At 33.1% G+C, this 13,593-nt stretch overlaps 1 protein-coding gene across 3 annotated transcripts in view; it reads left to right on the top strand.

The window, feature by feature from the left end:
* Window positions 1–13,593, top strand: part of LOC113517425 (rho GTPase-activating protein 23) — a 477,294-nt gene that overhangs the window by 43,913 nt on the left and 419,788 nt on the right. The gene's annotated exons all lie outside the window — the stretch shown is intronic.

A 13,593-nucleotide genomic window follows, 5' to 3' on the forward strand; every position in this document is an offset into this window, starting at 1 on the left:
GATAACAATTAGCATTTTTTTTTATACTATTTAGAATGGCAAACAAGCTGACGGCCCACCTGATGGATATGATAGTATATATCATTAAGTCCTTTATGACTATTAGTTAAGCCGTTTAGGCGCCAAGGGACAACAAATAAACAAAATCTCTTCCATATCCATGATTTTGTATGTAACATTAATTATTATATGATTATGGAGGAATATCGTGATTTAAATAATAAATTTAAAAAATGTGAAACTTTCTAAAGACTTTCGGATATTTGTTATACGACTATAAAGATTCCAATGAAAATTGATAACACTATGATATTAGATTTCACATACAGGATATTTTTGTCTCAATTAACGTGAGTAAAGCTACGGGGTATAGCTAGTAGTTATCTTGTATCTTATCTAAATACTAATACCTATATTAAATTGAACATGCAAATTAATGTACCTATATGTTTCTTTTTTATTTTTAAGAGTTCAAATCAGTTCACTACAAATTTCACGACTCGTTATTATAAGCTGATTTTAGGGGCGAGGTCCCATGATGTATTAACGTTTAGTTTTTAACTTTGCCTTTTTTTTTTTTAGCACTGTTTGATAAATTAACTTTTGAAAATGGGGACGTCGACCTCGTCTTAACGCTTCACTTGTGTCAGCTTTCAGGCTTGTTTGAATAATGTTTATTATTTTAGTTTTTTTATTCATAATATAAACTTTGAGCGATTTAACCGTAGGTTTATATGTTTATGATTTTAAACATTATTATTATTTTATTGTATAATATATTGAAAATTTTTTCTACGCAAAAATAAGTGACCTAATCATGACAAATACGTGATCAACACGGGAGTAAACTTTTCAATTAGAATAGTCGTAGATTCCGTTGAAAATGTGCAATGATGTTGCGTAAAAAACAAAAATACGATCGAACCTTAGTTCTCAAACATCTTCCTTTTCGAAATTGCTTAAAAATTAATGTTGTGATGTAAAAATAATTTTTATTTTCTTCATCTTCAAATTGCTAACCATCATAAAATCCGAAAGATAATGAAATAAAAAAAATAACAGTAGCCTTAAGATGATTAAAAAAAAATCCTACAAGATGTATGGCTAAAAAATGCAGAATATATTAACCGTTTATTACAGGTAATTGATATGTAGCAATACATAATAGACCTCACATACACTGTAGTGCAATCTATTTATAATCTGACCTATAGTTCAATGTCAAATTTCAAATTCAATTTCATCATTTTAATACCTACATTGCTATTATATTGGCATGATCTCTAAATATATACTTGTATCCATTCTATTTATCTGTTATCAATCCTCTATCAAAAGCACCTTAAGAATATTTTGATTGTAGATATTTTAGTTTATGATTTCTGATAATAAAACTCATTTAATATGGGATTAGATGGAGCTAATAAAACTATTATCAAATGAATCAAAAGCAATATTAATGTTTAGGTATGTATTATCAAAAGAATCCAAAGAATCTGAGTGTTATGATTGTTTTGTTTCATTTTATGCAATTAAAATGCTACTCGATGTTATGGCGATTTAAAGGGTTTTTATGTTCGTTTCATCTCATCCAAGAGATTGGAATTTACTTCGTTTCCTTCCTGCTAAACGAATTTCAAATTGGTTCGCTTGATAACCCCTAACAGTAACCACTACCATTTGCTATTACAAATGTTACGTTAACAATTTGAATATAATGCATTAATTGTATTAACACTTTGCTGACCGGTGACGAGTAAATTCGTCATTGCACTAGTGTGTAAGTACGCCCTACTACCACGTTTGGATTACAAAGCGTTCATGACCAAAAAAATACTTTTATTTAGGTTTTTATCACAATTTTAGTTTAATACCAAAGATTTTAACTATGACAGAATTTCCGGTCAGCAAAGTGTTAATATAATTGCTTTTTCATAGTTCTAATTGTTTGCGTAACTTCATTGTCGACAAGACACTGCATTTTTAAATGTTCCTCTATTTATATTATTTTTATATCAGCATTTAACTGTCCACTGGTGAATATGGGCCTCTCACTTGTGGGGTTTGTCAGTAACTGCCACGTTTGGCAGCTGGCTTGGCAAACGTAATTAGGCTTTGGTGATGTTTTAAGATGGACGCTGCAGCCCATTCCTCGATCATTACATTCTCTTAGTCGCCTCGTACGACACCCGCGGGAAAGGAATGGGTGGCGTATTCTATGCTGGGACCACACGACTAATTACACACGACTAACCTCTATTTATTATAATAATATTATTGAATTACTTGAAATCGCATTGATTACTAAGTCTAAAGTTACTTACATTTTAGAGGTACATCTCAAATATTTAATGGACGAAATTATGGAAATATCGAATAAAAATATGGAAATATAGAAATGTATAAAAAATTTTGCAGTTCAATATCAAAACGCAAACAGAAATATCGAAGTCAATGAAGAAGATTACAATTCAGTTAAAAAAAGAGGTTAGAACAGTGTTCTAACCCCTTAAAAGTCGATGAAATGAATGGTCGGTCGGCAGGGATCGAGAATCCTTAGTAAATCGGATGCAGGTGTGCAATGTCGTGATCGAGTCTGCAAGGTCGAGAGTATATACGGTGAATATCGCCATTGTTATAGATAATTAACGATTGGCGTATAAAACCTTATTCATACACTGTAATTGAAATCTGATTGAATGGTTGTTAGAAAATTGACAGTAAGGTTGATTCAATCAAACTTAATTTTCCTGGTTCGTTTATATAGGTATTTGTGTGTACAACGAGATAATTATGCGTTAGTGATAGGAAACGTCGAATGACTTGAATCGATGATTTATTTGCATAAACATTAGTATCATTACGTATTTAGCTATCTTACGTCCAAATCAAATCTTTATAACTTACTTTTATGGAAATTTGAAAAACAATTATTATTGTCCAATTAATAAATGTAATTTGACATAATAAATTTACTTTTAAGTCTATATTGTCTTTTATAACATTAATTTTTTAAAGTAATACCGTAATTTTGTGCTCAAAAACTAGTTTCATTCCTGATGTGTTATTTGTAGGTGTTATAACATCAGTAATTTTACAATATCAGGTAAAATGTATCTTTAGTTAATTACTTCAGATATAAAACGGTTAAATCTTGTGGAGGAGGATGCATGCAATAGGATTACATAGCTCCACATGATTAGGAAAGCGGACCCACAGTAATAGGAAAAGATGAGGCAGAAGAAGAAAGTAAAATTTAATTTTAGTAACTTTATCGTTGGCAATAGTCAAAGTATTGATAGGATTAATTAACGCCTATGTTTTTCATTATAAGAAGATTTTTGTATTTTAAATACATTAACAAAATGCTTATCATGTATTTTGTTTTTAATGTATTTAAACTTTATAATCATTATACAAAAAGATATAATCATACATTCAACAACCAGTTTTGTTCGTGATACGCTATTTGAAGGTGTTATAATAGTTGAGATTTAAACGTTATTATAATTTTATCTCTGAACTAAGCGTGAAGTATTTTGTTTCTAAGCGGATTAAATTGATTTTCACTGGTATTAAGTTAAATCAACCGTAACTAGGTACGTGAAAGTTCTAGAGCAAATATATGTCCAGTACTATGTATTTTATATAATGAAATACATGTTCAGCTTCTGTTATTGTAATTCATGGTGAGTAAAGTGAAGCCAATGTAGTAGAGATTTGAAAGGTAAATAAAATATTTGTATCATCTAATGCAACGTACGCACTAACTTTTTTAATAAGGAAACTACTACACTAATAACTTAGGTATCAATGGAATGGTTACTTCACTCCAAAGAAGGAATTTAAGTAAAAGAAAAAAAAAAGGAATAAAGGAAACCCAATTACCAAAGTAATTTTTTTATGGCTCACCTCGTAGGTGTAAGACCAACGGCTTGCATTTACATTTCTCCTTGCTTCTTCCCTATCAAAAATTTTCTATTCTTTTGTCCTGATCATCACTGATTTTGATACCTGACCTATTTTAAACAAATCATCTAAATAATTGTTTTTACTTAAATGTAGAGTGGTTATTATGTCGCTGTTTTGTTTCCGCATTTGCACATTTACACACATTTGCACAACAAGCAGAATAGACGTAGTCAATGACAGTTTCTGGTTTCACATGCTTTAACGTGTCTTTATAAATGAAGTAAGAGCTGTATAATAAATATGATATATAGTGTATAAAAGGTAATAATAAAAGGTAAGGTGCATTATTTATGTCAATCTTTAACTGCTTCTATTTAATAAATAAATCTTTTCGAAGTCTTTGCTTTCGATTATTAGGAGCTATTTCTGTTGACGGTCAAGTTTCTTACACACGATTAAATACATTCTTACTGATTATCCTGTAGATGGATAGTATTTGTATTATTTCGTTTCGTCACAAATCGTATGAGTTATTCTAATGACCAAATTACACTATTTAGATGGCATTTCATTCGTGATACTAAAATTAAGCTCGTGTCGCAAACTTCGAAATTTCAAATTGTCTTTCATGGTAGGTAAACTGATCTTATTTTTAGCATTCTCATAACACAAGGTACCCTCTGTCTACTCCATAAATAACCAGGTGTATGTATAGATAGATGTAATATTATTATTCATATTTGAATATGTTTGATGTATTATTTTGTGACATATTTACTCTAAGAGAAAACTGCATTTCGCTTGATATGTTTGCGCAAAAGACTTGTACGCGCATTCTCAGAATGTGCTGTCTGGTTAATGCGTTTAGTTGACGTCCAACTTAAAACACCGTTTTATTAAATGGCAAGTTATAGACCTTTGATCAATAACATTAAATATTGGTTATTTGGTTAGAATTATTTTGTTTAATTTCGCTACCATCAGTATGTGTGTGACTGCCAACACTCGAAGATTGACCAACACTATTATACCAGAAGTTAGTAATAACAATATATTATAACTAATGGTAGCGAAATTAAACCAAATATACAATCGTATATTAAATGCTAAATAGTATCAATGCTTAATCATATCAATGCATAACCTAAATAATATATAATATCTATTGTATGGTCTAACTTACATTTATAATGCTTAGTGCATTATAAATGTAAGTTAGACCATACTTCCGACCAAAATTACTTTTTACGGCCTAAACTAAAACCGAATCTTCCATATTTTTTTGTTGGATGAAAAATAAATAGTCAATCATTATCAGTCCAATCTTTATTTAATCACTGATATAGGTATGTATTATTAATCATTTATAAAACATTTTATCACACCATTTTTGAAATAAATTATTTGTACTTTTTGAAATAAGGAGTTAATTTGAAATCACTCGAATTACTTCGGTATTGGTCGTAGTTTCGGCTGGATGTCAGTTGAAATCCAAACTAAAGTGAATCCTGTTTTTTTACTGAAACTAGGCCGAAACCGAAAGTTCGGAGGGACTCTAACATATAGTGGTTTTAATCTTTGAAAAATAGTATTCACTATTACGTGAGGCGTTATTCGCCGGGCCATGCTTGGTGTCTCGATCAGACATCTAGTTGGTATTGTTGATCGAAGACAGAGCCGCATGCCTTATGAAACGTGATACTCGTGTCTGTCTCCGTAGTCAACAAATTTCGTTCTGGTCAAACAAGTTTTTAGAAAAATGATTGCAAGTCGAAAGTACTACTGTTTTTTATATCCGGCCAAAAGGAATGCGTAACTGCGTGTACACATTTACGTGTCCAAGAATCCTTATAAAATAAAAGCATTTTGTGTAATACTGAAGTGTGTCAACTTGCTAGCTGACGTCACAGCAGAATTACTACCTGCATTGCAAGCCATTGCATTGTTGATGTTTTGATTTGTATGGCAACAACATCAATTAATATGTTATGTTACGTCCCGTATTGCTAGTTTCTTCATTTTATGGATGCATTTGAATTCATAATACTAAACACATTTTAGTGGGTTTTTTCAATATTAAACACGGATCACGTTAATTTCATATCAATAACTAGTTTTCATAAATTTATATACATATCTTTTTAATTTGAAAAATAATTAACTCTTTTTATTTCGTGTATTTATTTCTTAAAGACGTTGATTCTGTAATAAAGAAGGCAAGATTGTATTTAAAATTAACCAAATTGTGACAAACTAAGTCGGAATTGTCTACTTGTACGTAATTAGCTACTGGAAAGAAATAAAACAATGTTACAAAATATTTAGGTATATTACATTTAATCAGTTTATTCGTTAATCCTGTGCTGCAAAAGCTAAATTTTAAAACTACTTATGAGATTAAAATTGTCTGTGAAGCATATCGAATAAAGTATATAATCGATCGCAGCTAATCTTATTTGCTTGTAACTGTTAAAAAAAAATTACTATATGAACCAGTTTATAGTATTAAAAGCCATTAAATCGGCCAGACGATTGTTTAGTACACTGACCTTAGTGTTATGCGCGCTATAACAATTTATTTTTAATTTAAAAGTTAGCACCAGGAAGAACATTTTAAGTGCTTTTTTAAATGTTGGTTTTTATTATGATTTTTAAAGCTCGCGGTTGTTTCAGATCGATCTAGGCACGGCATACTATGTTTATGAAATCTATTCTTGTGTAGTTTTATAGAAACTAGAGAGTATGTTTTGCTTCTAGAGTATAAAAATAAAAAAAAAATCGATTATTTTGATCTTCGTAATTTTGGGGTATAGTACAGTGGGGTATAATACATAGTACATTATTGCGTGTACATACATTCATGCGTGATAAAATTCGAAGTGAAAATATTCACAGAAGAACCACAGTGACTGACATAGTTCAACGGAAGCTAAAGTGGCAATAGGCTAGTCTCATAACTTTAAATATTTAAGTCAAAGGACGTTATTTAACTATCCACTGAAATACTGGCTCGGCCTATTTTGGTGGCTAGTAGATCTAATTATATGTACGAGGTTTGTCCGGAAAGTACGTATAAAAGTTTTTTAAAAATTTTATTTTACAATTATTCAGGTAAATCAATTTTATCCCCTTCAAAGTACTCCCCCTGTGACATAATGCACTTGTGCCAACGCCGTTTCCACTGTAAAGGCTCCTTGAAAGTCCTCTGGTTGTAGGTTTCTCAGCTGCCCCGTCGTAGCTTTTTTTTTCATTTATGTCCCCCAAATGCCGCCCCCGAAGTACCAATTTGGTTTTTGGGAACAAGAAGAAGTCACACGGGGCCAAATCCGGCGAATAGGGGGGGGTGTTCGGTCACCGTAATGGAATTTTTACTCAAAAACTCACGGACAACAAGAGAGGTGTGGGCAGGGGCATTGTCGTGGTGAAGAATCCAACGCCCCTCTCGCGCCAATTCTGGACGAACTCGTGCCACACGAGCTTTGAGGCGTCTGAGCACATCGACGTAGAATTTTCCATCAACTGTCTGGCCTGGAGGGACGAATTCTTGATGGACAATCCCCCGAACATCGAAAAAAACAATCAACATTGTCTTGACATTTGAGCGGGATTTTCTTGATTTTTTTGTTCGTGGTTCCCCGGATGTCTTCCACTCTTTGCTTTGGGATTTTAATTCGACATCAAATTCGTAGAACCAAGACTCATCTCCAGTGATGACTCGGTTCAAAAAGTCACCATTCTCTTCGGCTTCCAACCAGTCCTCACAGCAAGCAACTCTTCGTGATTTTTGATCCGGGGACAAAAGCTTGGGAACGATCTTGGCGCAAATTTTTTTCATTTGAAGTTCGTTTCTTAGAATTTCGTGGACCACGGTTTTGCCCAAATTAAGCTCTTCAGCCACCTGTCTGACCGTTAAACGACGGTCCCCATTATAAGTTCGAATTCTTTCCACGTTTTCGTCGGAATGTGAAGTGGAAGGATGTCCTGAACGTGGGTCATCTTGAACGCTTTCTCGGCCCTCTCTGAATCTTTTTAGCCACTTGTGGACGGTTGGTTCCTTCACAGCATCATCCCCATAAACTGTTCTGATGGTTTATCGAGAGAAACTTGATTACGACGCGCTGCTCTTCAACGGAAGCGGGCTCCATGCCGACGGGGTTTCGTTAAGAGGTAACTTCACATAACTCCTCTTTTCGCATTCCAGAACACTTTTATACGAACTTTCCGGACAGACCTCGTAGTTTATTATTTAATAAAGACAGTTATTATTCTTATTATACCTTGAAGATGAAGTGATAAGGAAGAAAGGTTGTTAACTGGCGACCCCGTATAAGAAAACGCTGTGTAGGACGTCCCCCCACTAGATAGAATGACAACCTCAAATGCACTGCGAGGAGTTAGTGGCTCGGAACCTATGTTTAGCAGTAGACAGATAATAGCTGATATGATGAAGATGATATTTTTTATGGTTTATTTAAGATAACATAATTATAAATATTAGTTTATTCAGTTGGTTATTATTCAATAGTAACAAGACACTCCTATGAATAGCTAGATATTTCATAGACATATTAGTTTAAAAATAAGTTGCAAGTTGATTTAGCTTCACAAAATTTTTTTTGTTGTATTGAAAAAAAACTGATTTCAATCTCATAGGGAAATAAACAAGAGTAAACACAATCGATTGGAAAAGCATTATTAAAATCGGTTCAGAGTTGACGACAAAATTGCGCAAAAAAAGATACAAACGTATTGAAAATTCCGTTTGAAGATCATTTAAAAAATTTAATGGAACACATTCTAATTAAAGGTTATAAAAATCATGCAAAATGTTACTTTAATGTTCGTGACATTTGCGAGTACCCAAACTTACAGTTAATGTTATTAATTCTCAATCGCGAAGGTTAACAAAGGTAAAAACAATATATTTTATCTTTGCATCGGAATCGAAGGTCGTTCCTTTCATGTTTAATGCATGCGCTCGTTAGTATCGATAACTAAAGGCATATATATTATGCAATTTTTAATTATGTTATGCTGAAAATTATAATCCGAGTACATTGATGTTATAATTTCCATGAAAAAAAAAATTATTTCAATTGTGGCAAAACTAATTATATTGACTTAAAAACTAAACTGCTAAAACGATTTCGGTAAAATTTCTATTGAACCAATCTGTAAGTTTTTTTTTATCTGAAAAAATATAGTTTTCAGATAAAAAAAAAGAATATTTACTGACTGAAGATATAAATGAAAGAGTTTTAAGGTAACAAACAATAAAATACAACTGAATTAGGAACCTCATTATTTTTTTAAGGCAATTGATAGAAATTTGTTTTCAATTCAACTATCTATTTTTTTGTGTGTAATGTAAGATAGATATATATTTAATAATAATAATCATCAGTGAAAACTATTGGTGTATTATTTTTATATGTCTATCCTAGGAATATATAAGGGACGACAAGAGAACACTATGGCTAAATAACAGTAAAATTCCTGTTTAATATATTTCATTATTTAGATATCCTGTGTGTTAATCTAGTTACTAAATTATTTACTCAGGTAGCCCTTATAATAGAATCTAGTATCACGTACTCGAGTACCAAATTTCATTTAAATCCGTTCAGGCATTGATTTGTAAATCGTCTCTTGAACTTTAATATCTATTGAATACCCATCATTCATTCATCAGCTGTTTTTTATTTATGCAATAGTGTCAAATAAATAAATTAACATGACAAAAATACAAACTTTCACATTCATAAAAAAATAATGCTGAATAAAATTTTAAAAACGAGAAATCTATGGAAAAGGAAACGCCTTAAAAACTTGTCTAATAAAATAAAAGTACATATATGCATCCGCCGTAAAAAGGCCTTATCTCCCATGTGATACATTACGACACACATATTCGAGACTTTACAACCAATCAGATAAGCGTAGTTTAAACTGCACACAAAAAGTAAAATCGATAAGGTGGTTACGACGTGCTATTTACAACACGCAGTATGTTTAAACGATACAAAATTATCGTTCATTTATCGGTGTTGTAACATCGGTGCAGTTTATCGATAATCTGATAAAACGAGGACAAACTAAAGGTGCTTATCGAATGTTCTCGGTGGTAGTTCCATAATAAAATTGTCTGGATTACACGTTGCTTGAGCAATGTCGATTTTACTCTGAGTTATATACCCTCAATATTGTTTGTAGCATCTATTTCTGTCGTCAAGTAACAGTCTTGCATGTTTTGCGGTTTGGAGATGCGGTGAGATATGGCAGTGATTACTGACTCTTCAAATGATATTGACTGTGTCTAGAATCTCGAAGGTTCTTCAAAAGGGTCTTTTTTGACGTTTTAAATGGAATTGTAGTCCCGTCGGCGTTAACGATTAACACGGGCGATTTACGCTCGCTGTTCCTCTATGTGAGGAATGATAGATGAGAATGAAGTCAACTAAGTTGTCTATTAAAACGAACTCAAGAGGCATTACCCACGATGGTCTCCAGAAACAACCATATAAAGGTCAATCTGAAAGAATATGTTTTGGCGATAGGGCCATTAGATCCCATTATTAACAATCTACAAGATGCGAATCACACCTTTGGTGTTACATGTTGGATCGTACCTTTGTTATTTGCTGTTATCATTTAAAAACCACGGGATTTACATCACTTCAAACTTATTTATTATATAACTATGTAATTGTTGGTAAGTAAAGGGTTGGCCGAAGAAAAGTCTTGACTTCGCAATACCCGAGAATGGACGGATATTATGTGTGCAATCGAATCTCGAAGGAGACAAGGACAGATTCCGTGAGCTCAAAGCCAACCTTCACTAGCTGGAGATGCATTGTAAGAAAAAAAGAAAACTTATTTTAGTGGTATATGACCGTTCTATAGTGTAAAAGATATATCGGTTACGTAAAACTAACATATAGTTTTCGTATCAATTGATATTTGAATCCTAGTCAGCCTTATTAGTAGTCTGTTTACGTCATATTAATCACGTCATCCTATTAACTCATTAACGTCCCGTTGATATTCTGGGCACGTGTCTCTATATGGCGAGAGGATTTCTTTTTATTTAATTTTCCTTCATTTGCGTACTATGTTTTCTCCTAATCACTGTTTATGGTATCTTGGTAACGAAAGAGAGATACTGTACTCCACCATCACTAACTATTCACGTTATGGAGATCACTTGGTGTTACGTAATTTCAAAAATATTTTGACTTTGACCTGTATTCATAAAAAACAGTTTTCACAAAATATTTCTGATACAAACATTTCCCATTTATCATTTCAAAGAATGCTCTGGCATTTTGACAAACGAGCGAGTGAGATGATATTCATTGGCACAAAATTAATTCAATCAATATTCGTTCCTCTTTTTATTAAAGTCGTTTAAAATCTTCATCACGTGTTTTGACAATATTTGTATAATATATATTTTTCTCCATCTTGTCGCCAACCCCATACGGCGTAGGTTGGGTACCTAATAATTTTTTTTTGCCAAAAAATAGTTACCAATTAATAATGTATTAGTAAGCTGCGAACCGTGCTCATGAACAAGGGCTCCTATCGCGTCCAAAACCAGTCGGTCAACTCCAATAACTAATTGAAATATATAAATAATATGGTACAACAAATATGTAATTAGACCAGCTACGTTATAATAATATCTTACGTTCTGGCTGATGGATAGACTCGAATATATTATTATATCAGTACGGATTATTATTCTTGTACGAGTATAAGAATAATTTTCATTTAGTGCAGTTACGTGCTGAATATTATCTGTACAGCAGATTTCCAATCGATAGGAATTCTGAAGGCGATGTACGTTGTCCACGGAACATCTCGATCTCACTTAAAATTGTTTAATTTAGTGAACCATAATAATAGTATTTAATTTTGATGTCATATTTACAAGTTTTTATAAAGTTAGTTTATAATGGAATAGTTACCCCACCTGCGCTATTATTATAAGCTGACGGGGTACAAGTGACTGATAATAGGTGAGGATGAACGCAGGTCAATTAGGCCATCGTGATCAATTCCTCAACAATTAACCGCGATGCTTTTCAGGGAAGCCGCGTGGAGGTCGACCTGATAGAGTATATTGCTAGCAATAATTTAATTCTATTACTGACAGCCTCTTTTCGTATTTACGTACCTAGGGACTTAAACAATAGAACTTTTCATGTAATACGTGCTATCACGTGATTGATTTCATACGAATGAAATGTTTTTATGTATAAAATCAATGGGCTTTAGTTTTTTTTTTATGGGTGAAAATGGTATGGTAACCCCGCCTGCGCTAACGGGATACGCTGGCGGAGCACCAGTGAAGGGTGATACATGAGAATGAAAACAGGCCAGTTAGCCCAACACGATGAATTCATCAGGAATTAACCATGATAATTTACAGGGAGAACCGCGAGGAGGTCGACCTGGTTGATTCTCAGTCTCCATTACTAACAATCCCTTTCCCCCCACTGGGCTTCAGTTTACTATGACCACTAATTCTGTATGTAATAATTCGTAAAGAACTTACTACGCTCGGTAGCTTACATCTCACACATTTGCGCAAGTACGTACAATGGTCACCTATTTATTTAGATGACGTTTCAGCATCAGCGGTCCATTCACACCGTTTTTTTTAGAAGGATAGTTGTAGAGATATTGTAATACTGATGTGCTAATTACTAATACAGCGCGCACACACTCGTATCAATAAGGCACAATCTTAAAACATGAATCAGTACTTACCTACTACCGGTAGCCGTTGCCCCGTACGTAATCAGTCAATAGAAATAGATTAAATGTGTAAACATAGACAATTGTTTAGACATAGCTGATAAAACATACATAAACACGGAGGAAATAGATTTATTTCGTTAGAAACGGTAGAGTTAAATAAATGCGGCTACAACTAAAATACCGGATGAGCGCTGCGAAGATCGTATCCTACCTATTTTTTAATATTTTATAATCAATGGATATTATTATTAAATTTGTCTTATACAATTTTACCACTTCTTTATTTTTTCCTCTTTTCTTTTATCACTTCTTAGTATTCTCTTTCAATAGGCTTTGTTTCTGTGGAGCGCTAAGTGCTGCACTCGGGGGGTTTAAAGTTTGATAGCCCTATTGCTAGTAATATTAGATCGATTAAGTCAACCTCCACGTGGTTCCCCCTGGAAACCATCGTGAACAATTCTTGTTGAATTCGTCACGATGGGCTAACTGACCTGCTTCATTCTCACCTATCATCCTTCACTGATGGCCCGCCGGTGTATACCGATAGCGTGGGTGGGGTTACCATTCCATTATCACCCACTAAAAAAAAAAGTACTGCACTAAAGAGTAGCGTGGATTTGGTCAGTCAAACGTATTGTCTAGGTCTCGTTTTATATCTGACTGGTATTTTTTACCATACTTTTACGACATTTCCTGGTAATAATTTCTAAAGTATTTCAAGATCTTACTATGGAATGTGGTGAAAAATCTGGTACAAAGTGTGTCAAGATTTTATCGAGGAAAGTGGTATGTAGTTTATACCTAGCTTACGCACGAAGTTCAAATAAGGCTTATCCAAGAATTGCACACAATTTTCCTCCTACATCATGTTTATCATCTGGAATTAATGTCATTCATGAGTGAACTATTTTGTTT

This window comes from Galleria mellonella, unplaced genomic scaffold, assembly GCF_026898425.1.
Source record: "Galleria mellonella isolate WM207_F2 unplaced genomic scaffold, CSIRO_AGI_GalMel_v1 utg103, whole genome shotgun sequence".
NCBI lineage: Eukaryota > Metazoa > Arthropoda > Insecta > Lepidoptera > Pyralidae > Galleria > Galleria mellonella.